This window comes from Phascolarctos cinereus, unplaced genomic scaffold, assembly GCF_003287225.1.
Source record: "Phascolarctos cinereus isolate Bilbo 61053 unplaced genomic scaffold, phaCin_HiC Scaffold_5;HRSCAF=322, whole genome shotgun sequence".
Taxonomy (NCBI): domain Eukaryota; kingdom Metazoa; phylum Chordata; class Mammalia; order Diprotodontia; family Phascolarctidae; genus Phascolarctos; species Phascolarctos cinereus.
Window position 1 is genome coordinate 356348520 of NW_027555958.1, and position 27702 is coordinate 356376221.

General features: G+C 42.4%; 1 protein-coding gene and 1 long non-coding RNA gene across 3 annotated transcripts in view; one reads left to right on the forward strand and one right to left on the reverse strand.

Annotated features, from left to right (window-relative positions):
* Window positions 1–7490, forward strand: part of TLR5 (toll like receptor 5) — a 74417-nt gene extending 66927 nt beyond the window's left edge. Inside the window, exons 3-4 of one of the 2 annotated variants that reach the window (XR_002323601.2) lie at window positions 3034–3112; window positions 6541–7490. The gene's annotated coding sequence lies outside the window, so the exon portion shown is untranslated. Of the gene's footprint in view, window positions 1–3033; window positions 3318–6540 lie in introns of those variants that run through there. The other variant, XR_002323603.2, reaches the window with a different exon arrangement.
* The window catches only part of LOC144457792 (uncharacterized), a 37031-nt gene extending 20645 nt beyond the window's left edge, over window positions 1–16386 (reverse strand). The window contains exon 1 of the long non-coding RNA XR_013487298.1: window positions 16184–16386. This is a non-coding gene — a long non-coding RNA (uncharacterized LOC144457792). The remainder of the gene's footprint in view (window positions 1–16183) is intronic.
* Window positions 16387–27702: the final 11316 nt, after the last annotated feature.

Sequence of the window (27702 nt, forward strand, 5' to 3'; positions counted from 1 at the left end):
CTTGTTTGTACATACTTGGTTACATGTTGTCTCCCCCATTAGATTATCAGTTCTTTGAGGGCAATGAATGTTATTTGACTTTCTTTGTATCCTCAGCACTTAGCAGTGGCCTGGCACATAGTAGGTGCTTAATAAATGCTTCTTGAATTAACTTAAATGAGGCAGTAAGTAGCAGTGCTGGGATTTGGTGGTACAATGGATGGAGCATTGGGCCTGAAGTCAGGAATATCTGAGTTTGAATATGGCCTCAGATACTAGCTGGGCAAGTCACTTAACCTCTGTTTGCCTCAGTTTCCTTACCTATAAAATGGGGATAATAATAGAACCTAACTCCTAGGGGTATTGTGATGATCAATTAAGATAATATTTATAAAGCCCTTAGCACAGTATCAGGTACGAGATAGGTACTATATAAATGTTAACTATTACAGTTTCTAAATTCCCTACCATTTCTAAATCATTTTAATTCCAAGCCACACTTAAACATTAAATGCCAAATCTAATGATCTTTTTTAATACTCTTTCTTCTTGACCTCTCCAAAACCATGTCCATCAGAATTGAATTAATGGTCTCTGCAACAGAACCTGGGGCTGTAAAGATACTGGGACTAGATCATACCCACCAGGCAGGGTGGTGCCATGATCTCACCTCCACCACTTAGTGTATGATCATGAAAAAAGTCACTTAGCCACTCCGAGCCTCAGTTTCCTTATCTGTAAAACAGTGACAGAAATACTCACACTACCCACCTCAGAGGTGATTGTGAGGAAAGTAATTTATAAATCTTAAAACACTAAATGAGTATCAGGTATTATCTAAGCAGCTGCTGGATGGTGAGCTGAAAGGAGGCGACTTCAGCCAGACAGGGCAGGAAAACAAAAAAACGTGGAGGACATTGAATCATAGTGGAAACCAAAGTGGTGAAACTAAGGCCAGAGTGACTCAACCTATACAAAATAAAGAGAGGTGGAGTAGCAGGAATTTATGTTCATAAGATCACAGATTTACAACTGGATTTATAGCTCAGAAGTTATCTAATCTAACCCTGTCATTTTACAGATGAAGAAACTGAGGCCCAGGGCCATCTTTGTGCTAATAAGTAGCAGAATCAATGTTTGAGCCCAGACTCACTGACTCCGCGTTCACCATTCCTTCCGCTGTGTCTTGCTGCTAAGGCATCTTATTTCAAGTTTGTGGTATCGTACGTAACAGGAAGGCCAAGTGCCCTGTTGTAAGCAGCAGTTATGGCCACAGATCAAAAGCTCTTGTGTGAGCACCAGGGAGAAGCAGGATCAGTCATGGATCAGTCTGCTTTCTCAGATTCACTGGTCCAGCAATCACTGTCAGCAACAATGACCTCTACTCATGACAACAATGTGTCTGTGAGTGACAGCTGGCATCTGTTAATAAAGTCTTGTGGTCATAGGGTCCTTTGACAAATACATTTACTTAGGTGAGTAGCTGCTGGGTTCTTTCCAGAGGCAGGAGCTCTGCCCACGGGCAATCTTTCTTGTCTCAGGTTGACAGTATACCCCCAAGCTGATTATTCAGTGGTCCATAACAGATTGGGAAACCAAACTTGCTGAGAATGAGCTTCTGGCCCTTGTTCCATCAGCTTGAACACAATTAATCTTGAAAATACCTTTTAAAGAACTGGGCCACCCTAACCCCAAAGTAAGCTTCCTTGTGGCTTGCAGGATTTGAGATCCCTCCCAAAGCACAATGATCCAGGAAACAGATTTGCAAGCATTGTTTTGGAAGCTTCTCATTCTAAGTCTACCACATTGAAAAGAGTACTGAGCTACTTGAACTGTGACCTTGAACTAGTTGCTTAACTTCTCTGGGCCTCAGTTTCCACATCTGTAAAGTGAGGGAGAGGTGGACAAGCTGGCCTCCATGGTCCCTTCCAAGAGAATGGGTTATATTCTTCCCCCAGCACATCTGTGTCCCTCTGAGATATCTCAATTCTCCCACCCATTAAATGGGAATGATTCTTTATTGAGATGTGATTTAAAAAAATAAATGAAGTACTATCACAAAGGCCCCAAGAGGCCTTCAGAAAGCAGGTGTGTGAAAAATGTGTCTAGATTTTTCTTTCCTGGTTGACATGAATTAAAAGGGGGGAGGAGTTGACACTCAAATAGTCCCCAGGGACAAGCACTTGAAGCTGGTTACCTATTTTTTTCCAATGACCTTACTTATTAATGACTCACTCTCCCCTGCCCAGCTGCAGCTGTGTTAATGAAGCTACTTCAGCCTGCATGATGTGCCAGGCCTGGCTAGGCTTAAAAATATTATTTTTTTATTGGGAATAGTGGGCAGGGTTGGGGAACCTTCGGCCTTGAGGCCACATGTGGCCCTCTAGGTCCTCAAGTGTGACCCTTTGACTGAATCCAAACTTCACTGTGAAGGGCTGCACTTGAGGACCTAGAGGGCCACTCATGGCCTGGAGGCCGCAGGTTCCCCACCCCTGAATAGCCAGTAGAATCCTATGCCTCACTATGTTTTTACAGGGCATCTGCTTGATGGAGAGGTACAGAAATTACCAGCCAGTGCCAGTGCCCCTATCTGGGGGCACTGACCCCTCAAACTGAGGAGGGTAGCATAGGGAAACGAAAAGCTATAACTCTGTTTGAACACAAGTTGAAGGGAGTCCTCAAATCAGTGCATTGTGAACTCCCAGCCCAGGACATATGTTGTCCCTTGTGAGTGATCCAGCTCCTTTCTGGCTGGATATGGGGCTTCAGTTTTGTGTCTTGTGAGCCACCACCCACTTAGAAAGTTACTCGTGGTTCTTTCTAGGAGCTCCAAGTTGTCCCTGGTTTTGCCCCCATGGGACTCTTGGCCTGGATATTCCACCTCAGTCATGAGGGCTGTGTCTAGGGAAGTACTGAGGGTTCCCACTGGATTCAGAGGCATTCCTGGGGATACCATTCCATTGTAATGTGCTCTCCTTTTGTTAGACAGACTCCTATAAAGCTCCCTCATTTTCTCTCTGTTTAATGCTCTCACTCCTCAATTCTGCCTCTTAGGATTCCTGGCTTCCTTTAAGACCCAGCTCAGACACCAAGTTTCTCTGATTCCCCAGATGATAATGTCTTCCACTCTAAGGTATCTGTATCTTCTATGTTCATAGTGTTTTGCATGTTGTCTCCCCCCTTAGACAATGAATTTCTTGAGGCCAGGACTCTGTTTCACCTTTCTTTGTATTCCCAGCAGTTAGCACAGTGCCTGGCACATTGTATGTGCTGCTGCTTCTTCTTCTTCTTCTTCTCCTTTTCCTCCTCCTCCTCCTCCTCCTCCTCCTCCTCCTTTTCCTCCTCCTCCTTCTTCTTCTCCTCTTTCTCCTTCTCCTTCTTCTCTTCCCCTTCTCCTCCTTTTCCTCCTCCTTCTTGTCTTCCTTCTCCTTCTTCTTTTCCTCCTCCTCCTCCTCCTTCTCTCTCTGTCTCTCTCTGTCTCTCTCTGTCTCTCTCTTTCTCTCTGTCTCTCTCTCTCTGAGTTGAGAGATAAAGTGTCTCATTCAAGCAGCAAAGAGGAGGTCCATGTCACTGGAAGGAAGTGTGTGGAAAGGAGTTAAGTGTGATATTAATTGATTGCCTCACATCCCTTCCTGAATCCCTTCTTGCTGTTAAGTGGAGTGGAAGGAAGTGGTGGTGTTCAGCAGCCTTTATCTGTGGCATCATTACCTTCCATTAAAATCCTTTCGAGTTGTCCACGAGTGAAAAGACACTCAGATTCCTGGATTTCCTCCTTCCTACCCTGAGATTGAGCCTCTTCTTGAGCTAAGCTTCTGAGCACTGGGGACATGAATTCCCTCTAGCTCTTATCGCTGACCCAGAAAGCAGCAAAACTGTTGAGCTGAATGCCCATTAGAAGGTCTTCTTTCTCAGACATCAAATGTTAAAACAGTTTATCTTTGCATTAGGCAAATTACAGCCCTGTACCTCAGGCAATATGTATATATTTTTTTCTTTTCAGGACCCTTCTTCCTTTTTCATGATTGACCCCTGACCAGTGGTGTTGCCTTTGCTAAAAAGTGCCTCTCAAGCCTGCTAGTATCAGCTCTGCCACTTAACTCTCCAATTACAAACATTGGCTAGGACCATTGGAGAGGTCAATGTTTAAGATTAGATTTATCTGCCTAATTACATGCTTCCAGCCCTAAGGAAAATGTTATTAGCCTGAATTAAAATTTCTTTCCATTCTCCTTCATCCACACCAGTTGTTTTGACTATATGAATTTGAGACTCAGGCTTTCTTTAGTGAGTCTGAATATCTAACTGAATTTGCTCTAATATGAAATAGGAAACAATAATGAATTCCCATTTTTACACAGGAATTCTGCATATATTTATCCATAATGCTAAATAGCAGCAAGAGTGGTATTTCTTATATCTTCTTAATAATAATAAAATAATAGTAACAGTTACATAGCACTTTAAGGTTGGCAAAGGTTATCTTATTTGAGCCTTCCAAAAGCTCTGTGAGGTAAGTGTCTCATTTTTTGGATGAGGAAACTGAGGTTGAGAAAAATTAATTTTGACAAGGTCACCTAGGTGTCTCTAGCTTGCTCATATAAGGTAGAAGAACTCAGACTTAGCTCTTCCCTACTTCAAACACAGCATACTATTTGCTGTGCCATCTACCTTCATCAACCAAATAGCAAAAGTTTGCATTGTATGCCTACTGGTCATGTCACTTTTCTGCTCAAAAATTTCCAGGGACAAAAAAGAAAAAGTCCCCAGGGCTCCTATCATCTATAAAGTTCATAGGAGTGTAGATTTAGAACTAGGAAGAAACTTAGAGGTCATTGAGTCCATTCTTCTCATTTTACATTAGGGGACATTGAGGCCCAATAAAGTATCACACAGGTATTATCCAGGGTGGGATTTGAACCTAGGCCTTCCTGACTTCAAGTCCAGTGCTTTATCTACTATATCACACCATTCCTTGGAACTCTGCTGCCTGAAAATACATTTCTTCCACAGTCTGGTAAATCTGGTACCACCCTGCTTTTTCAGCCTTCTTCCATATTATCCCTTTCCATGAACTATAAATTTCACTCAAAATGGATTTCTCCCTACCCATCCCCAATCTCAATCCTTGATTTTGTTCATATTTCTCCCTACACCTGGAATGTCCTCCTCCTTTCTCTTGTTGAAAACCTGTCCAGTCTTTCAAAGTCCTGCCCTAGAGGTTGGCATGAATTTGTTCCAGATCTAAGGAGCAGCTAGGTGGTACAGTGGATAGAGCTCTGGCCTTGAAGTCAGGAAGACCTGAGTTCAAATCCAACCTCAGACACTTGGACACTTACTAACTGTGTGTCCCTGGGCAAGTCACTTAACCCCAATTGTTTCATACACACACACACACACACATACAAAAAAAAGCAAAAATAGAATCTATAGGAATGCCTGGGTATTTATTAATTTGAGGAGGGAAAAGGATCCCTGGCATTGATGTCATTCATATAGACAACAGCTATCAATAATTACATCTCAAGGAGTAAAAATGTGTATATGTAAGTCAATAACTATTGAATACCCCATATTGCAGAGTACCAAATTGGTCCTATCCCCAAGGGGTATTTAATTTGACATACACATTAAACACATGCATACACACATTGATATTAAAGTATGCTGGTATATTTATCTATTGAAATGAGTGTGACTTCTGATATGCTCCCCATCTTCATTGGAAAAAAGAATCTCCCCAGCTAGACTGTAAGTTTCTGGAAGTCCATTATCTTGAACTCTGAAATTGCCCTCTTGAATCATACTCTCCTCCCTCCTCCTCCCCAATGGAATCTTAGTTTTCCCAAAACTCGAGAAGGAAGAGATTTACTATTACAAAAATATTCATAGCTGCACCATTTGCAGTGGTAAAAACTGGAAACAAATGATGTGCCCAATAATTAGGGAATCATTGACTACATTGTGGCATATGAACGCATAGCATATGAACATGATTTCATATTTATTCTGTATATATTTATATGTACTCATTCCTCCACCACCCCACCCCTCAGAATGTAAACTTATTGCAAGAAGGGATTTTTTCATTGACTGTATTTCCATCCCCAGCACCTAGCACAGTGCCTGGAACATAGTGAGTGCTTAATTAATACTTGTTGATTGAATGCAAAAGAATATCAACAACTACCAGTTGATATGCCTGTTCTCTCATCTGCACAAAATCCTTATGAAGAATATCTATATACAGATTGAGGACTTTTTGCATCTTCAACAATAAAACAAAGCTTTAGTATCTCAAAATTAACTGAAAGATGTAGGCAATATGAGATCCCATTGTGTTTATTGATTTCTTTTTTTTTTTTTTTTGCTTTTTGATCGGAGTTAAGTGACTTGCCCGGGGTCACACAGCTAGTAAGTGCCAAATCTGAACTCAGGTCCTCCTGACTTCAAGGCTGGAACTCTATCTACTGTGCCACCTAGCAGCCCCTATTGATTATTTTTAAAAGCATTTATTGACTCCTTATGAAGCTGGTGAGATTCTTGATATGCTCCTGTTTGCAGATGACATTGTGTTTATTGCATCAAGTCCCAAGACACTGCAGAAACTACTGGAAGAGATTTATAGTCACTCAAAGTAGTTTGGCCTGTCCATCCACACAAAAAGGACCAAATGGATGAAGAAAGTCTATTGACCAGATTTCAATAAGCATTTGAATGGGCACCTTATAAAGCCTATCTAAAACAATATGTATATCTGGGAAAGGCAATCAGTTCCCAGTTCATCTGGCTGAATTGCTTTCAGGAAATTGCGGAGTTATTTTACTGACCCCAAGCTTCCAATGAAAGCCAAAGTCTATCCTTTCAACATTAACATTTCACCAGTATTGCTACACGTCAGTGAGACCAGGAATACCATTGCCCCGAAGAGCTAAAGATGAATATCACACAGAGATCAATCAAAAAAGTACACAGTGGATAGAAAATCAGGCTGTAATACAAAACCAATCTAAAACCAACAAGGAACTCTAAAGGAGAACAGGAGTAAGGGGCCCCATCAAGGAATCATATGACAGGAAGAGGGGCTGACCACGTGTTTGAGATGACAGATGGACATCCAGAGTACTCCCCTGGTACCTTGTGATGTCAGGAGGAAGCAAGGAACTGATTGGGTGGACCCCATCTGGCAAACTTTCAGGAGAACATAGATAAGAAACCCATAGGATGGGCAGGCATGGATGGATTGGGATCTGCGTCAATGAAGGGAAGTCCTATATCTACGAGATCACAGGTACATTTGAATGTATAATGTACATATACATGTACACACACACATATAATTATACACATATCTAAAAAGCATCAACTAAATAATTTTTAAATAAGATAATTTTCTGTTGATAAACAGTAAATTATAAAAATGTTTGGTTGCATGTACAGTAAGGGCAATCACAGTCTTGTGTTGTTTTGCTTAACTGTTTTCAGGAAGTAAACTTTGGTTTTTGAGTGTTTTACATTTGTTTTGTTCAAAATTTATCAATTAAAAAAATAAATAAATAAACCAGTAAGATAAATTAGCTAAAAATGCCAAACACAGATGTGTAAGTGTACAAACACATAAATCTAGACACAGCTATACGTGGCACATGGCTTATGTACATTAGATGGAGATATAATTAACATGCAGCTAACACTGAAGAATTCTTTCTCCCGTAAGCTTCCCCTTTCCAAATTGCACTTAACATTCGTGGAAAAAATTACCTCAAAGAGTGTTCCATATTGTGAGTCAGTGCCATCATGCTGAATCTTTTCAGGAAAGAATGAGCTAAAATTGCTTCAACTGTTTTTCTGAGCAATGAGATGTTGGAAAATGTGCGCACATGCACACACACACACACACACACACACACACACACACATACACACTTTCCTTCTTTAAAAAGGGAGGAAAAGAAGGGAAAAAACCCTGACTTAATTTATGCCCATATAACTCACTAACAGGGGAGCTATAAACTCTAAACTTGGCAAGGTTGGGTCTGATATCTTCAAGGAGAAATAACCAGCCAGTCTGAAAGAAAAAGGCCACAAATGTTATGAAAGTTTAAAATACGGCATTTGAGCCTATGGAGGGGAGTGTTTTCTACCCAGTGTTTGTTTCGACTGCCCTCATTACATGGGCCTCACCACAAAGCTCCAGAGACGTTGTCAACTACAGCTGCTCGCCATTAACAGGAAGTCAGCCCGGTGGAAAGCTGTACTCCTTCATCTTACAGCCTCATGGCAGGGAATTTAGCAACTCAAAAGCATGGGAGCTCCTGCAGAAACATTAACTCACTCCCAAGATGGAGGCACAAGGTTCTCAGGTCTTGGGGCAGGGCTCAGTGAAACTCTCTGCCACCACGAGGTTCAGTGAATAGAAAATGGAATATTTCAAGGGGCATCTTGACATGGTTGTTGGTCTTCATTCTGGAAGATCCCAATGTGTTTTTGCAATTTAAAATACAGCAGAGTCCCATTAAAATGTGGCTTATTATTATATGAACTTGAATCTATATAATTAGTGAAGGAAACCCCTCTACTGAGAAGGACCTACTCTGATTCAGGTAGATTGGCTTAAAGGACTTAACTGAGGTATGTAGAGCAATTAAATGACTTTCCCAGGTATAAGTGTCAAAGGTGAAATTTGAAGCCAGGTCTTGCTGACTTCAAATCCAGCACTCTTTCTACCACATCATAGCACTTCGGGAATTTAAATATGTCACAGGATCAACAGCATTTTCCCCAAGTCGAACACAGAGTCATAAACTTAGATCTAGAAGGGACCTTAGAGACCACTGAACCTAACTTACTTTACATATGAGGAAAGTGAGGAAAACAAGGCATGGGGAGTTAAGTGATTTGTCCAGGGTCACACAGTAAGTATCTGGGTCAGGATTCAAAAATATGTGTTAAAAAATAATCTGATATAACTTGGTTACTTAAAAAGGTGAAAAGATTGCTTTTGAGCTGGGTCTTGAAGGATGACAAAGTTTCAACACACGAACATGGAGATGTGAGTGGTAAGCATCCTACAAATGACATCAAAGTACATGAACAACTAATCAAATCCAACAGGCCATTTAAGCAAGGACAGGTAACTGAGGGTGAATATGAAAATGTCATAGACATGTAAGAATAGTCAGAGTCCCTATACTTGTGTCTGGTGCTGCATTTTAAGAATAACAAAAAAAAAAGAGCTCTTAGCTAAGATAGAAGCAAGACAAAGATGAAAGAACAGAGATTTGCTGCTGCTCAGATTGGATAGAATGATGATAAGGTTGTCAGAGGGAAGGCAGAACTACTCAATTCTAACTTTAGCTCTATTTTCTCTATGGAGGAGAATGATTTTAGGATTGAGAAAGCTAGAATATGGTTATTAGGGAGATGAAAACCAATGTAAGATAGTAAGGAAGCGCTAGCTGTCATCAATTAATCCAAATTACCAAGCAAGACAAGGGAATGGGGGAAATTGGTAAGCTGCTGATGGTGATCTTTGAAAAAATCATGGAGAACTAGAGATTCCAAAAGATGATAGAAAGGCAAATGTTTTGATTTTTAATAGGGGAGAAAAACCTGAAGAGGGTAGCAGCTACAAACTACAGGTCACAAAGAGTAAACTTCAGAGACAATTTTAGGTTAGATCCAAAGAAAATCATCCTTGCATTTAAAGCTGTCCAAAAGTGGAATCAATCCATCAACCAATAAAACTTTGTTTTTGTTTTAATAAAAATTTATTAAATGCCTACCATGTGCCAGGCTTTATGCTAAGCATTAGGGATACCAAAAAAAAGGCAAAAGATAAGTCCCTGTCCTCAAGCAGCTTATAATCTAATGGGGGAGGTAACATGCAAATATATACAAAGCAAGCTATATACAAATAAATAAGAAATAATTAGCAAAGGGAATGCACTAGAATTAAGAGGGGTTGGGCACGTTTTCCTGTGGAGGGAGGGATTTTAATTGGGAGTTAAAGGAAGCCAGGGAGGTCTGTAGTCAGAGCAGAAAAGGAAGACTATTCCAGGCATGAGGAACAGTGAGGAAAAATGCCCAGAGCCAAAAGATGGAATGTCTTGTTCATGGAACAGCCAGGAGGCCAGTGTCACTGGACCCAAGAGTATATGTCAGAGAGTAAAGTGTAAGAAGGTAGGAGGGGGCTAGGTTATGAAGGGCTTTGAATGCCAAACAGTGCATTTTATATTTGATCCCGGAGGCAATTGGGAGCCAGTGGACTTTATTGAGTAGGGGAATGAATTTTGTGGCTGAATGAAGGATAGATTGGAGTGGGGAGGGAACTGAGGCAGGAAGAACCAACAGAGGTTATTGCAAAGGTCCAGGCATAAGGGGATGAGAGCTGATGGTAAAGTGGTGGCAGTGTCAGAGGAGAGAAGGAGACATATTTGAGAGATGTTGCAAAGGTGAAATCAATAGCCCTCTGCAACAGCTTGCAAATGGAGGAGTGAGAGACAGTGAGGAATCCAGGATGACTTCTAGGTTGTGAGCCTGAGGAACTGGGAGGATGGTGTTGCCCTTTACAGTAATAGGGAAGGTAGCAGGGGAGAGAAGATTTAGGTAGGGAAATGAGTTCCATTTTGGATATGTTGAGCCGAAATTGTCTGCTGGATATCTAGTTCAATGTGTCTGAAAGGCAAGTGGAGATGTAAGACTGGAGCTCAGCAAAGAGATTGGGGCAGGATAGATAAATTTGAGAATCATTAGCATAGAGATGGTAATTAAATTTACAGGAGCTGATGAGATCACCAAGTGAGGTAAGTCCACCCTTCATTTTTGAAGAGGATCAGTGACATCAGGGGTGATGTCTTGACTTGCATGTGAATTAGATTTAAGAGAGGCAGAGTTGCAGAAAGGCATCAGCCTCACTCTCTCTTCCAGAGTCATGGAAGTCCAGTGGGAAGACATAGGTCAAGACAACTAGTGTTGGCCTGGGATGCAGTGGATGACTTTGCTTTAGGAAAATCACTTCGGTGGCTGAATGGGGGATGGACTAGAGTGACTTAAGGCAGGCAGACCCACCATCAGGATACTGCAATAGTCCCAGTATGAAGTGATGAGGAGCAGAGTGGTGGCAGTATCAGAGGGGAGAATATATTTAAGACATGCTGCAAAGGTAAAATCCGCAGGCCTTGGCAACAGATTGGACACAGAGAGTGAGAGACAGTGAGGAGATGGGAATGACACCTACTTTAGTGCAGGCCCCAAGTCTCACACAATCAAATGTCTCTTAACCTCTCTGGGCTTCAAATTCCTCATCTTTGAAATGAGGGGGGCTGGACTAGGCACCTTCTGAGGTCCTTTCCAACTTTAGATCTATGAGATTATGAGCCTATGACCCACCTCCTCTTACACTTCTAATGTGCAGGCTCCAGTGGGAGTGCCAGAGTCATGACCAGCATCACCTGCTGTTGGAGGCTCTCCCTTAAGAGCATGGGGAAAGGCTGCCCTTCTGGGGGCTGTTGGCCCATTGGTCCCAAGTCCCATATGGCTGGATGTCTCTCAATCTCTCTGGGTCTCAATTTCCTCATCTGTAAGAAGTAGGAGTTAGATCAAATGGACCATGAGTTTCATTCCTGCTCTAGACATATTCTATGAACCAGGATGAAGAATGTGTGCTTCCTGCTCTTATCCAGCCTGTCAGCATTAGAATAGACGACCTTCAGGGTCTCTTCCAGCAGCACCAAGTCCTGTGGCCTTAGGATGACTTTTAAAGCACAGCTTAATTTCCCTCAGTCCTTAAGTGAGTAGACTATGTTTAATGGCCTGGGTGTTCTGCTACTGTAGCACCACCTGGTGATCATTCCTTTCCTCAGTACTTGCCTCATGCACCCAGGATTCAAAGAATGCCATTATCTTAGGATCATGGGTCTAGAGCTAAAAAGTGACCTCAGAGGTCACCTAGCTTAACCCTTTCATTTTACAGATGAAGAAACTGAGGCCCAGGGCGGTCAGTGACATGTCCAAAGTTTTACAGGTAATAAATGTCAGAGGCAGGATTTGAACCACTCCTGAGTGATCACCTAACCTCCAAAGGGGTGTTCTTTCTACCTTACACCAAGGCATCCATCAGTGAGTTCAAAGCCAATGGAAAGTGCAAGAGAAACGAGGTATTAAGTTGCCTACCAAACTGAAGGTCTACAGAGCCATTGTATTGACCTCATTGTTGCATGCCTGTGAAACCTAGACAGTATAATGGTGCCACGCCAGGAAACTAAATCACTTCCCTTGGAATCGTCTTAGGAAGATTCTGAAGATCACCTGGCAAGATAAGGTACTGGACACTGAGGTCCTTTCTTGAGCTGAACTGCCAAGTATTCAAACTCTACGGCACAACTCCGATGGGCTGGCCACATTTGCCTAAAAGACTATTTTACAGAGAACTCACACAAAGCAAGTGCTCTCACGGAGGTCAGAAAAATCAATAGAAGGGCACTCTCAAGGTCTCTCTGAAGAACTCTGAAATAATTGTGAGACATAGGAGATACTGATACAGGATTGCCCAGCATGGCATGCTGCATCAAAGAAAGGGCTGTGCTCTCTGAGCAAAGCAGAATTGCTTTGTTTTCTTCAAAAGAAACATGAGATGTTCAGACATCTCCATCCCAAATGTTCACATGGACTATTTGTGGCCAACCTGTGGTAGAGCCTTCTGAGCTCAAATTGGTCTGATCCACCACAGTCGGACACACTGTACCTGGACCCCAACATAGTGATGTCACTTTGGTCCTCTTTGAGCATGAAGGACAACAACCCACCTCTCCCATTGTCCAACCAGAAGAATTTCTTCATTATTTTCTGATGGAAGCACACTCTTCCATTCCAACTGAATTCAACCAAGAGCTCTGAAGTACTCTATTCAATCAGCATTTATTAAGCACGTCAGTTTACACTTGTTCTTTCATTTACCTAATGTCATTTCATATGGCAATGAGTGCTCCCTTTGATCAGATCCTAGAGGGGAGTAGGATGCTTGATTTGGAATCTGGGCACCCGGCCAGGCTCTGCTCCTCTGGCAGGCCAGATTCAAGCACAGTTTTAGATAGTTTGGACCTCCATAAGTAACTCCCAGACCCACATATGGAAGTCTCCCTGCCAACAAAAATCATAATATTGACATATTTGACTAGATAGTAAGGTGTATTGAAAACAGGAATTACATTGTTGTGGTTCTGCAGGGAGGTGTAGTAGGGACACTGGATCTGAGGTCAAAGGACCTGTGTTCATATCCTGCTGCTGTCGCTATCTGTGTGACCTTGGATAAGTCACCTAACCTTTTGGACCTGTTTCCTTCTTTATTTGTAAATGAAGGAGTTAAACTAGATCAAGGGCATCAAACGCCACCTCCAACATTCCCAGATGTGGCCCAGAGCAGATTAAAATGTGACTGGGAAATATTTAACAAAATAAATAAAAATAGAATAAAGCATAGATAACATTAAATTTTAAAACTAAGTCAACATGTGGTCAGCAGGGATCCTAATGTACAGATAGATTATTGGCTCCCATTTTTATTTGAGTTTGATATCACTCAACTAGGTGACCTCTAGTGGGCATTCCATCTCTAAAATTGTGGTCTCCTATATTGCCTGGGGATGTTGTGAGGCTCAGGGATAATGGATGTAAAGCAATTTTCAAACAGAGACACACACAGAGAAACAGAGAGAGAAAAAGAGACAGAGAGGAGAGAGAGACAGACAGATAAAGAGAGAAACAGAGAGAGAAGAGAGAGAGAGAGAGAGAGAGAGAGAGAGAGAGAGAGAGAGAGAGAGAGAGAGAGAGAGAGAGAGAAAGTTGATTCTATTCTGAGGGTTTAAAAGGGGAAAGAAAACAGCGGGTAAAAGGAGGAATATAAGAGTAGAATGGAGGAAGAAAGGGTAGAACTTTCTATGTCTCATAATTGGGATACATAAGAGTATACAAATGAAGGAAGCGATGGAAGAAGTGGGCATCAGATGAACTTCATTCTTATCTGAAACTGACAAAAAAGGGTTGAACACACATATACACACATGCATTTATGCGCACACAAGCAAACAAGCAAAATTTGGTGTAGAAATGCATCGAACTTAAGAAGGAAAGTAATGGGAAAGGGAGCAGGGGTGGGGGTGGGGGCAGCCGTTAAAAAGAGGATAATACTAGGAAGGAAATAATCACAAACAGAACAAATTACCCGATCCTAAAGGGAAAATTAAAGAGGTGTGGGTGGGGGGAAACTTAGAGTATAAGGGGATGCCTTAGATTGCTTCTTAGGCAACTCGTAAATGGCTAAACAAATTGTGGCATATGAATGTAATGGAATATTATTGTACTGTAAGAAATGAGATGATTTCAGAGAATTCTGGGTAGAATGAACTGACACAGAATAAATTAGCAGAATCGGAAGAATAATTTATACAAGAATAACAACATGGTAAAGAAAAACAGGGCAGCTAGGTGGCACAGTAGATAGAGCACATGACTTGGAGTCCTGAAGACCCAAGTTCAAATTTGGCCTCAGATACTTAGTAGCTGTGCAGCTCTGGGCAAGTCACTTAACCCTATTTGTCTCAGTTTCCTCATCTGCAAAATGAGCTGGAGAAGGAAATGGCAAACCACTCCAATATCTTTGCCAAGAAAATCCCAAATGGCATCACTAAGAGTCAGACAGGACTGAAAATGACTGAACAAAAAAAAAGAAAAACAATTCTAAAAGACTTAAGAATTCTGATCAAAGCAATAACCAAGCATGTATCCATAGGACCCATGTTGAAGCGTGCTGCTCACCTCTTGACAGAGAGGTGTTGGACATGAGAAAAAGCCTGTGCTATTTTGCAGAAACTGTTTTGCTTGACCATGCATATTTGTTACAAAGGTTCCCCTCCCTTTCTTTTTCTCTATTCACTGGGGGGGGTGGGGGTAATCAGGAGGGGAAGGAGGTTAGCAATAATGATGAAAAAAAGAGGACCATTGCAACAGTTTAAAAACACACAGGAAAGAGCAGAAAGCGAATTCAGAAGGAAACCCACACAGAATGGTTTTGAAAGTAAGATGTAGAATTTATTATATACTTTTAAAAAATCGAGCACTGTGATATAGAGATTCATGTTTTCATATATAATCCTCTTTTTGTATTCTGCTGTGTGTATGGAAATGCTCTTTGGTGTTTAAGTTCAAATTTTTTTTTAAATTAAAGTAAGTTATTTTAAAAGACAACATTTTAACTCAGGAGGAAAAGACGCAGTAATAGAGATGAAGATAGGAAATCCCTCTTCACCTTATTCTTCCTGTCTCCTTACGACCTCACACAAGTCAAGTCAACAAGTATTTATTATGCCCTTATTATGTGCCAGGCACTATGCTAAATTTTGGGGATACAAATATGTACAAGCAAAAAGAAAGATAGTCACTGCCCTCAAAGTGTTTAACAGGGTTCCTTCGAGCTTTGGTTATATAACCCATCTCCTCTTAATGTTCCTAATGTACAGACTCAGGTCAGAGGCTGACAGTCATGACTATTATGTCCTGAGGAAGCTCCCCTCGGGAGCTCTCACCTGCGGAGGGTCCGTTTGAGAGGCTTCGGTGAGGTTGGGGTCATACCACTGAGATTTGCAGGCCTTGCTGGTCCATTTGGTCCCAAGTCCAACCCAACTGAAGGACTTTCCCTGATATTCTCCACATTAGCCCCCAGGTGGCACTGTAGGACTGACCACCATCTCAGACACCCTCCCACGGCCAATCGTGCCCAAACCAGGGGCCTCTTTGGACAGAAAGCATTCGTTTTCTGAACATAGTCTGAAAAAAAACTTGGACCAAAGGCTACACTTTAAACTTAAGGTTTGACTTTCTGCCAGCACGAAGGCTCCCAAATCAAGGCGCACGTCCAAACCCTTAATCTGGCTCTGCAACCTTAGGACACAAGAGACGGCATTGTCCACTTAACCAGGACTGGGAGAATTATCACCCTGCACTCCCCCCACCTCTCAGCTCCCTGGATGTTGTTCAGCCGTCCCTGCTCGCTGGAAGACAGTGATGTTGCCTTTAACAAGGCAGACAGAGTTCTGGATTGTGTCTCCTGGCATTTCCAACCTACTGTACTCCCCTCCCCCCATCCCCATATACATACATACATACACACCAACCTCGGGGAGAAAACCCCAAGACAGGATGAGTGCCTCACCTTTATTCAGAGCTTGAGTACAGTCCTCAGAAAGAAACACTTGCCTGTTTTTTTCACAGCCTGAGCCATCTGGCAAGAGTAACACAGCCCACAGACTCCACCCACATTCTATCTCTGAACCCAGACTTGGTGTTACCGTAGGGTTGCTCAAGGGGGTCAGCCTCTGCACACATGCAAGGGGCTAATGGGACTTCAAAACTGGTCTGTGGGCTTTATATTTGTACCACTGATGCCAAACTGGGCTGAAATGGGCTGAATTCAGTGATTCAGCTGGAAACAATTATTTTTTCCCCATTGAAAGAGTAAGAGACAAGGACTGCTAGGCTTATTGACCAGATGTGAAGTCTGACCCTGGAGGCACCCAAAAAACTGGCAACAGAAAAGTACATTGGATCAGTGACTGAGGGTAAAGGAAGAATAGGGTAACATATAAAGCTAGACAATCTAAGAAATCAGCCTTCCCAGAGACGTAGTAACCATATCTGGGGTGGCAGGAAGCTCTTCTAGGGTGCCCAAGTCACACCACATAAAACCATCAATCTCTGCTCTGTCCACAGACCCCAGGATCCTTACCTCAGATAACATAGTCCTATTGTAACAGAATCTTCCTAGAATCAATTTTTTGCCTTTGGGCATTTCAGACACACTAAAAGATGATTGGGAAGGATTTGGGGGGTTGGGTGGTACTTTTATCACACCTGCCTATTCTCCCCACATTCCCTGCCCTAACCTCTAAGACTCTAGGCTACCAGTGGGCAAATACTGTTTTCCAGTAGATTTTGGAAAGAACATTAATTTGGGAGTCAGAAGATCTAAGTTCCAATTTCAGTTTTGCCACTAATTAGTGCTAAGGCCTTGGGCCTCTAATTCAACCTCTTAATCTTGGATTCTTCAACTGTAAAATAAAGGGGTTAGATGACTGAGGGTCTTGTATTCCAGCCTGTATTCCTAACTATTCAAATTATTGGATTGCTCCCATCAGACCACCAAGCCCCTCCATGTAAAGGCTGAAGGACTGTTTGTCAGGAATGTTGCAATAGAAGATTCCAGCACAGGGTGGGAGGTCAGATGAGATGACTTCTAGGGTCTCTTCCAACTCTCTTAAGATTTTTTATGATTCTCCAGAAAAAACAAATTTATGATTCTAAATTTAGACAATCTGCCCTTGTTTTTTTTCCTTAGAGTTCAAAAATGCTCCCACCCACACATCCACTCTCAGCAATGAAAGGCTTGACTAGAGAACCCAGAAGGACTGACTACCATGCTTTCTCCTCTCTGACACTCAGTTATGGCCCACTGTGGGCTGCTACCAATTTTTCTGGGGTGGGAGGGACTGGAATCTTAAGCCTCTAGCCTGACTTTCTGACCTTGAACTGTTACTCTGCCATTCTCCTCAAACCCCAAAGAAAGGAAATCCCATAAGATGGACTGGTCCTGTAGTTTAGAAGTTATTCTCGAACAGACAGCAGGTAACAATTTTTGTACATTGATTCTGTCAAAGAAAGACTCAGTTGAAATGCCTTCTTACCAATTCTGAAGCTGAAACTGGACTAGGTACCTGCTGAGGTTACTGGCCACTCTTCTACCTTGCCCTCACCCTTCCCAGAATGTTCAGTAACTCCATGCCTGGGGCTACTGCTTTGTGAGCATTAAGCACCCTAGTTTCACCCCAGAAATCTAGTAGGCTTGGAATGAGAGGACTTCACCCATTCTAACATTAGCAAGGGTACCTTACAGTACATGTAAAAACAGAATTGATAAAAGCTGAAATTCTTGGCCCCCAAGCCATTCTCCCCCCACCTCCTTGGAAAGCCAGCATGTATTTCTCAAGGTACAACACCAGCCAGGAGTCAGGAGATTTGGGAGAGGGGTGCTGAAGCCAAACTCCAAAATTTTGTCCCTGTTTGACCATGGGCAAATCATTTAAACCTCTCAGCCTGTGACAGCTGGTAATAGTAGATAGAGTGCTGAGCCTGGGGTTAGGAAGAGCTGAATTGAAATCTTACTATCTTACTAAAACCCTTACTAGCTGTGTGACTCTGAGAAAGTCACTTAACCTCTTTGACCTCAGTTTCATCATATGTAAAATGGGGATAATAAAAGCATCTACCTTGCAGGGTTATTGTGAGGATCCAGATAATATTGGTAAAAAGTGCTTAATACAGTGCCTGACACACAGTAGATACTTAATAAATGCTTTTCTCCTTAGCCTCAGTTCCCTCATGTAAAAGGGGAATGACATTGCTTTTACCTCCCCCCCCTCACTAGGGCTGTGGTGGAAAATATATAGATACACAGATTCACACATACATATAATTATAGATATGTAAGTTCTTAATACACACAAAACTAACCCAAGTTTCTGTCTTCCTCTCCTCTTTCCTGATGCCTACCACCCCATGCCTGACTTCTCCAGCCTCTGTAAGAGCTCACTAACCTTCCTTCCTGGTGTAGAAGAAAGGGCACTGACTCTGAAGTCAGGGGGGCGGTTCAAATCCTACCTCTCTCTGTGTGACCTCAGGCAAGTGAACCTCTTTGGGCCTCAGTTTCCTTCTCTGTAAAACCAGAGGGTTGAATTAGGCTCCTTAGTACCTTCTAGCTGTGATCTTGCTAAGGATTTCTGATTCTATTGTTTTGGGAACCCCCTTTGCCGTAAGAGCCTTTAACAATGCAGGAGTCCAGGGGGCAGGTAAGTGGTGCAATAGATAGAGCACCCACCCTGGAGTCAGGAGGACCTGAATTCAAATTTGGCCTCAGACACTTGACACTAGCTGTGTGACCTTGGGCAAGTCACTCAACCCCATTGCCTACAAAAAAGAAAAAAAAATTCAGGAGACCAGTGAGAGAATTTATATCCCCTGAAAAAAAGTGTATGCTTTGCAACTAGAATGCCCCTATGTTCAACTTTGGGGCTCTGCCTCTGTCTTTTTATCTCTGTCTATCTATCTCTGTCTTTCTGTTTCTTTCTCTGTCGCTGTCCCTCTGTGTCTCTCTTTCTCTGTCTATCTTTGTCTCTCTGCCTCTGCCTCTGTCTTTTGTCTCTGTTTGTCTCTGTCTCTGTCTTTCTGTCTTTGTCATTTTCTGACCCTCTGTGTCTCTATCTTTGTCTCTCTGCCTCTGCCTCTGTCTTTTCGTCTCTGTTTGTCTCTGTCTGTCTTTCTGTCTTTGTCATTTTCTGACCCTCTGTGTCTCTGTCTGTCTCTGTCTCTATCTCTCTGCTTATCTATGTCTCTCTTTCTCTGTCTCTCTGTTTCTGTCACACACACACACACACACACACACACACACACACACACACACACACACCCGACCCTTTCCCCACTGTAGGAATGACCTCTTCAGCAAACGTCCAATCAGGTGATTGTTTTTGATGGATTAGACCCATAGATTTCACCCAGCTCCCATAAATAAAAGGCAACTATTGATCCGATTCTCTCTCAGTTCCCTCAGTCCATTTCAGGATAATTAGCATTTTATCTGGGCATTGCAAAGTGGATGGAGAGGAGTAGGAGGGGGAAGGTCGGCTCTCCAGCTGTCATTAAGCAATCCGGAACAGCTTGTGGCAGGTGACTTTGGCTCCGCATGGGGGATGACATAGGCTAGATGCTGCGGAATCCATCCCCTGTGAAAACGGCTCAGTTCCACCACCCTGAGCCAGCCAGTGGAAGCTGATCACGGTGTCACTTTGCATTATCCCAGGTTCCCTCCTAGGAGACAGCACAGACATTACATCATCTGCCCGAGTCCTGGCTTTTTCCAAGATGGAAAGGGAAAACATCTTTTTTCCCCTTTGGTCTTTCCCTGACCCTCAACTCCTCAAGATTAGAGAGAGATTAAAACTCAAAAGAGAGATGAAACTGACCCAAGGACACACTAATGTCCAATCCTTGGCGACTAAGAGCTCGAACCTAGGGATTCTGCTCAGATATGTCGTCACTATTTATCCCCATTCAACCAATCAGCAAGCGTGTATTAAGCAACTACTATGCCAAGCACTGTGTTAGGTGCTGGAAAAACAGACAAAAACTTAACAGTCCCTACCCTTGTGGAGCTTATATTCAGTAAGAGGAGAAATGGAATTCTATGCAAAATATAGGCAATATAAATATAAAATAGGGCAGCTGGGTGGCATAATGGATAGAGTAGTGGGCCTGGAGTCAGGAAGACTCTTCTTTCTTAGTTCTAATCCAGCCTCAGACACTTACTTGCTGGGTAAGCCTAGACAAGTCACTTAGCCTTATTTGCCTCCGTTTCTTCATCTGTAAAATGATCTGGAGAAGGAAATGGCAAACCATTCCAGTATCTTTGCCAAGGAAACCCCAAATGGGGTCACAAAGAGTCCGACACAACTGACCAACAACATGTCCTGGACATCAGGGACACACACATTTTATGCTCATCTCAGCTGGGGTCACCAGGAGGCCATGGTTTCTCCTTGCTAATGGAGAATGGTCTCAGCTTCCCCCCCCACCCCAGCCCTGACTTGCTAAGGGACGAAGGATAATTCTTGGAACAGAGCCTGGCTATCTGGTCCCAGCAACGTCTGTTTGCTTTGTGTCCTGTGATTTCCCTTCCTTTCACAGGGACTATTGTTGGGCTTTCCCCTCATCTTCAAAAAAAAAAAAGTTAAAAAAATAGAAAATCACAAGAAATGGAGAATTTTTTTTAAACCCTCTATAAACTAGACCCCTTCTGAAAGTCACATCTCCAGACAGGAAGGTTGGGACTTTCCTGTTTAGACATTATGTCTGGTGAGAGGAAATCAAGATTTGAAATAACAATAATAATTACATAAACCTATGATGTGTTCACATCATCAGTATCAGAATACAATTCTATTTATGTGGGGTTTTCCAAACCAGACAGACAAGGTTCTTCACAAGATTTTTAAAAGGGGGGGGGAGAAGGTGAGGGTCCTTTGACAATCTTTGGAAGTTGAGGGTGAGCTACTGGGCCTGTCCTATGTTCTTCCTGCTACCATGTCGCTTAAATTAGGCAAAAATTGGGACGTGGTGATGCTAAATATTGTACATTAGGGCTGATTGAGTAGTAGTACCTCTAATCCTGGTAGTTTCTGGGACAGAGCCTATGAGCTAACCTTCATTCACTCAGAATCACAGTCTATCAAAGTTGGTAGGGACTTCAGGGATCATTAGCAGGAATCTTTTATAATAACATCCTTAACTAGTCATTTAGCTAATAATCTTTGGTACTGATTCACTCAACAGACATTTATTTTTGTAGCTAGTTAGGTGACACAGTGAGGCAGCTAGGTGGCTCAGTGGATAGAGCACCAGGCCTGAACTCAGGAAGACTCATCTTTGTGAATTCAAATCCAGCTTCAGCTATGCAACCCTGGGCAAGTCGCTTAATCCTGTTTGCCTTAGTTTCCTCATCTGTAAAATGGGCTGGAGAAAGAAATGGCAAACTACTCTAGTATCTCTGCCAAGAAAACCCCAAAAGGGGCTACAAAGAGTCACACATGACTGAAAAATGACTCAACAAGGTGACACGGTGTACTGACTGCCATACTTGACGTCAGGAAAATCTGAATTGAAATCCAGCCTCAGATGCTTGCTAGCTGTGTGACCACAGCAAGTCATTCAACCTTTCTCAGCCTCAGTTTACTCATCTGTAAAATGAGGATTATAAAAGCACACACCTCAAATAGTCGTTATGAGAATCAAATGAGATGACATATATAAAGTACTCTGCAAATCTTAAAGCATTATATAAATACTAGTTGATATTGAGTGGCTACTACCTGTGATACAATGTACTTAGTTCTGGGATCTATATAAGACATTGTTCCTGCCTTCAAAGAGCTTATGATCTAATAAATGAGATACATAAACTGAAGGAGCAGGATTCATTTGGTCCAAAGAAGGGAAAGTTTGGGAAGGTTAATGGATCTTCAAGTACAAGAGAGATCTCATCACAAGAACCATAGAATCATAGAGTGGGGCAGTGGTGGTTAGAGCTCTGGACCCAGGGTCAGGAATATCTGAGTTCAAATCTAGTCTTAGACACTTACTAACTGTGTGACTCTAGGTAAATTACTTAACCCCTATTTGCCACATCTATAATATGGGGATAATAATGGCCCCTACCTTTCAGGGTTGTAGTGAGGATGAGATATTTTAAAGCACTTCGCTAATCCAAGTGATATATAAATGCTCATCATCCAGTCCTATCCTCTCATGTTATATATGAGGAATGTCATATCAGTCCTTGTGAGTAGCCCAAGTTTTGGTTGTCTCGACACAGTGCCAATAAAGTCCAGATTATGGATTCATTTCCCCTCTTCTTGGGCTAATAAACTTCAAAAAGACAAGAAGTTGTTTTACACCTGGATAATAGACTATCCTCTCACATATTCTTATGAACAGAGATTTTTAAGAAAAGGTCAGCTAGTACTTTATAGTAGCTCACATTTACACTTTACAGAGTCGTATATCCTCACAACTCTATAATGAGAGTAATTATTACCATCTCCCCCATACAATTAATTTTTTAAAAAATCCTAAGGGTAAAATGATTTGTCTCAAGTCCCACCACCAGGTAATAGCAAAGCCAGGACTAGATTCATGTTTTTGAATCCAGGTCAAATCATTCTAGCCACTGCACCAAACTGCCCTTTTTCTGCCACCAGCTCTCTTCAAGTATATTTTCCTCTGGGTTATTCCAACCAATATTTTCTCTCTTGGATTATAAATCATCAGAGGACAGGTTATAGGATCTTTGTAAGTTTGTGAGCATCCCATGGTGCCCTTGTTAGCTTCCTTGACTGCAACCTTAACCTTTATGCAAGCAGCCCCCAAATCTACATAACCAGTCCTCATCTCTCTCCTGAGCTGCAGTCCCACATCACTAGCTACCTGCTGGTTAATTCCATCTATATATCCCATAGTCAACTCAAACTCAACATGTTCAAAATGGAACTCATCATCTTCCTCCCTCCCCAAACCTGGTCTTCCTCCAAACTTCACTATTTGGTTTGAGAACAAACCATCCATTCTATCACTCAGGCTGGTGACCTCAGAGACATCCTTAACTCTTTCCATCTCTCTCCCTTCCCTTCCACATCTACTGAGTTGCCAGCTTTATAAATTCTACCTAACCATCATCTCCCATCCATCCCATTCTCTCTACTTGTATGACCATGATGACTCTAGTTTAGATACTCATTGTCTTCTTTTCTGGGCTATTTCAACAATCTTCTAATGGATCTTTCTGCTTTCTGTCTCTCCACTATGCAGTCCCTCCTCCACAACACTAATTCCCAAATCTTCCTAAAGCAGAAATCTGACCATACCACTAAAAAATCTTCTTCAGCTAGAATAATATGCGTACACCTTAGCTTACCATTTAAAGACCTTCCCCATCTAGTGTTGGCTTTCCAGATCTATCTCATGTTTCTCCCCTTCATACTCTCTATGTTGCAGTCAAACTGATCTACTCTGGGTTTCCTGAATTCACCATTCCACTCCTATCACTGGGCCTTTGACAGGCTACCCTCCAATGCTGACCCCAGCCCTGAAATGCACTCCCTTCTCACCTCCCCCTTAGGAACAGCTTCCTTTACTGATCAACTCAGATGCAGCCTCCTCTGGGTAATGTTTCCTGATCCTTGTAGCTGTTAGCCCTCTTCACTGCCTCAAATGATCCTCTATTTTATTTGTATACATGTTTATATCCTCCAGTAGACTATAAGCCCGTAAAGGGCAGGTCTGTTAGTTGTTTTGTCTTTGCACATCACCTGGCCTCTAAGGAGCACTTCATAAATGCTCACTGATCTCTTCATTGATAAATCTTATTGATTTGAATTCTCATTGCATTCCAGTGGCCCTATTGCCGTCTGACAGCTTCCTTAGGTCATGAAGAATAGTTAAGTCCTTGGTGCCAGTAGCCATGCTCAGGCTAGAAGCTGGGGGTAAGAGGGGCGGGATGTTTCTGGCGACAACTTGTGAGTCCCCCTTCGGAGCATGTTTGCTAGGGATGGTCACCATCCCTAATGTAGTCCCTTTCCCCAGGGCCCTGGTGCTGAAGGGATCCATTCATTCCCAGTCACTCAGCCACATCCCCCACACCCCCTCCTTCCCTCTCTCCCCCCAATACACCCGTCTGTCTGTCTCCTTGGACCTCACAAGCCAACAGCTTCATTGCACACATCAGAGGGCCCTCCAGTCAGGAAGTTTGCGCTGCAGCAACTTCTATTTTGGGAGCTTGGACGCAGCCCTGGAATTTTACAAGACTGAGAGGAATTGGCAGCACTGTGACACTTTCCTTTTAAAAGCCCCCAACTCTTCTTTTCCTCCTAGTCCCCAGGAAGCAGGGGTGACCAGGACAGAGTGGACAGGACCTCTTACAGCAATAGAGAAGAGAGAATGCTCTGCAGCAGACTGGCCCACAAAGGAGGGCAGTGGAGACTTCTGGTCTGCCAGGGACAGCCCAAGACAACCTTGAACAGAAAGAAGATTCCATAGTGCAGGAAAGAGCTAGAGAATTTTGTACCCATGCTGGCCAATAGGTAAACTCTGGGGCCCCAGATCTAGAACTTCCTTCTAATACGTTAACTATGAAATAAACAAGCTTCCTATGAAGTGGAGTTAGGAACACAAAACTTCACTGGGAAACACTGTTCCATAACCAGCATCTTGTTGATGTGTGTCCTCCTTTACAAGGAGAAACTAGGGAGAAAGCAATGGCCCAGGGCAACCCATTGCTACAACTAAGAAACAACTCAAAGCCTAGGTCCCACCATCTAGGGCTATGTCCAAGCTCCCAAAATAGAAACTTCTGGAGTGCAAAGCTAGAGTTTTGACTTTATAATGAAGATATTCATATGTGTGTGTATGTATACATATATACAATATATATTATATGTACATGTATATTCATTTCATGGAACTAAATACAAGAGGAAATTAACTAACGACAGCATGAGGGACTCAGATTAGACACTAGGTCAAACTCGTAGGTTCTTTGTTCTACAGCAGCTAACTTCAGGGAATGCTTGGAAGATGAGGTAGGATTTGAGTTAAGTTTTGGAGAATGAATAGAATTTGGATAGGCAGTGGGAGAGGGGAGGCCATTCCAAGCAAAGGTATAAAGATTGGGGGAGAGGGGAGGGAAGAAGGACTTGAGTGAGAGAGAGGGGTGTAGATGTGAGGGATGTGTGGAGCACCTAAGGAGGCCACATTGGCTGGAATAGAGATTTCATGTTGGAGAGCTGTGGGAAATAAAGTGAAAACAGCAGTCTGCGGCTAGGTTGAGAGTGGATCAGAAAGCTGCTGCCATGTGGAATCACTCTAAGAAGAGCACACTGTGGTTGGACCCTGGAAGACAGGATTTCCCAACCACATCCAAGAGTGAGAGTTCAAGATGGTGTTACCTTTATAGCCCATAGGTATTCTAAGTTACCTTATAGATCATTTCCTCTAAGGCTATGCAGGTAGAATGGAGATAGATTGGAGTAGTTAAGAAAGCACTCAAGTTAGAGTCAAGAAGACCTGGGTTTTAATCCTCTCTTACCCTCAGTTTCTTCTGTGAAACAAAGGGATTAGACTCAATGACCTTTAAGGTTCTTTCTAGCTCTAAATGTATAATCGGTGAATTATTTTATTGAGGAAATATTTGTTGTTAGGAGGAGCAGCTATTTCTGTGACTCTGAGAGGGTCATTCATAGGCAAATCTATGGTCTTGGTTTTCCTAGGATCAGAATTTTTTGCCAAACCTATGGCCACCCAAACACATCAAACATCCTAGGAAGGTTCTGAAAGGGCTCAGAGAGAGAGACTTTAGAAATCTTCTAGTCAATTCACTCAAAAAGAAAACTGAAGTCCACAGAGACAGCATTTGTATCCCCATTTTACTGATGAAGAAATTGAGGCTAAGAGGTGAAGCAATTTGCCCAAGATCACAGGAAGCCAGGAAGCAACAGAACAAGTATTCAGACTCAGATCTTCTGACTTCAAGTGCAGCGTTCCCCTTTTACCATGCCATGCTAGCCATCTCTAGCATGTTTTTCTGCTGGGGATCAAAGAATCAACAATCATTTATTAAGTAGATATATAGCACAATTTATATATATATGTGTATATATATATATATATATATATATATATATATATGTGTGTGTGTGTGTGTGTGTGTGTGTGTGAGTGTGTGTATGTGTGTGTATATATATATGTGTGTGTGTGTGTGTGTATGTATAAAGCTAAGCTCTGGAGACACAAAGACAAATATAAAACAGTCCTTAAGGACCTTAAACTCTCTTGGAGGAGACAAGTACATGTATAAGTGTGTGTGTATGTATGTATGTATGTATGTATACACACATGCATGCAAACACATACATACATATTTACATAAAGTTAAGCGCAAGGAATAGAGACATTATGGTGTAGTAAATAGCCCTGCGTTTAAATCTTGCCTCTGACACATAATTGGATTTGTGACCACAGATAAGTTGCTTAACCTCTCCATTGGTAGAAGGAATTTCCTCACCTGGAAGTTCTCTATGCAAACGAATTCATAGATCTGGTCTCCATCTCCTAAGTACAAAATAACTTCTGGAAAAGTGGTACCAGCAGCTGCGGGGGATCAAGAAAAGCCTCCTAGAGAAGGTGGTGCTTGCTCTGAGTTCTAAAGAAAGCTTAGGGATTCTAGAAGGCGGCGTTGGGGAAGAAGAACATTCCAGGTATTAGACACAGAAAATGCAGTCATAGAAACAGGAGATGGAATGTGGTATGTGAAAAACAAGAAAGCCATTTTATCTGGACTAGAGAAAGTGCAAAGGGGAGCAACATAGCAAACAAGACGGCTTCAGAAGTTAGTGTGTCAAGGGAAGACTTGTGTATTCGCCATAAGGATGTATCAGTAATATTTTCTGATATAATAAGGTCGGATAATTACTCAAAATTCAAAAATCCCTGTTTATGAATCCCTAAGCCATTTTCTAGTTTGGTTGCCCTTCTGTGTTCTTCCTGTGGTTGTGTTGGGGGGAGGATAAGACAGGAGACTTCCCCCAGAAGGAAGAAGCAGCAGGCAGCACCATGGCCTCTCTGGGGGAGTCAGCCACAGCAGCCTCAGATTCTGCATGTCTCTTCAGTAAAGGTCTCAGGGGCCTTGCTTCAGGGCAGGCCAAAGGCTAGAAATCCTGGCTAGCAGCCCACTATTTCTTAGAAAAATGGTTCCTTTTCCCTCACCCACCCAAAGACACTTACATACTTGTTCTCTCTACCTCCTCTTCCACCCTGCAGTAAGAATTTCCAGGTCAGTAGGAAAAATACACCTCATCTGAGGGTACTTCTGTTCTCAAAAGGCCTTTGGGGGAAAAGAAACAGCAGCCAATATATCCAAAGAGTCACTTCCTAGCCCTCTGCCAACCCCTGGGCCTAAGCAAGGAGAAAAGAAGCTCAGCTTCCTATCTCTCCAAGGCCATACACACCAGCACATCCTTTAGTTGAGGAAGAGAAAAGGACCGTTGGTATTGACTGCAAATTCTTCCATAATCC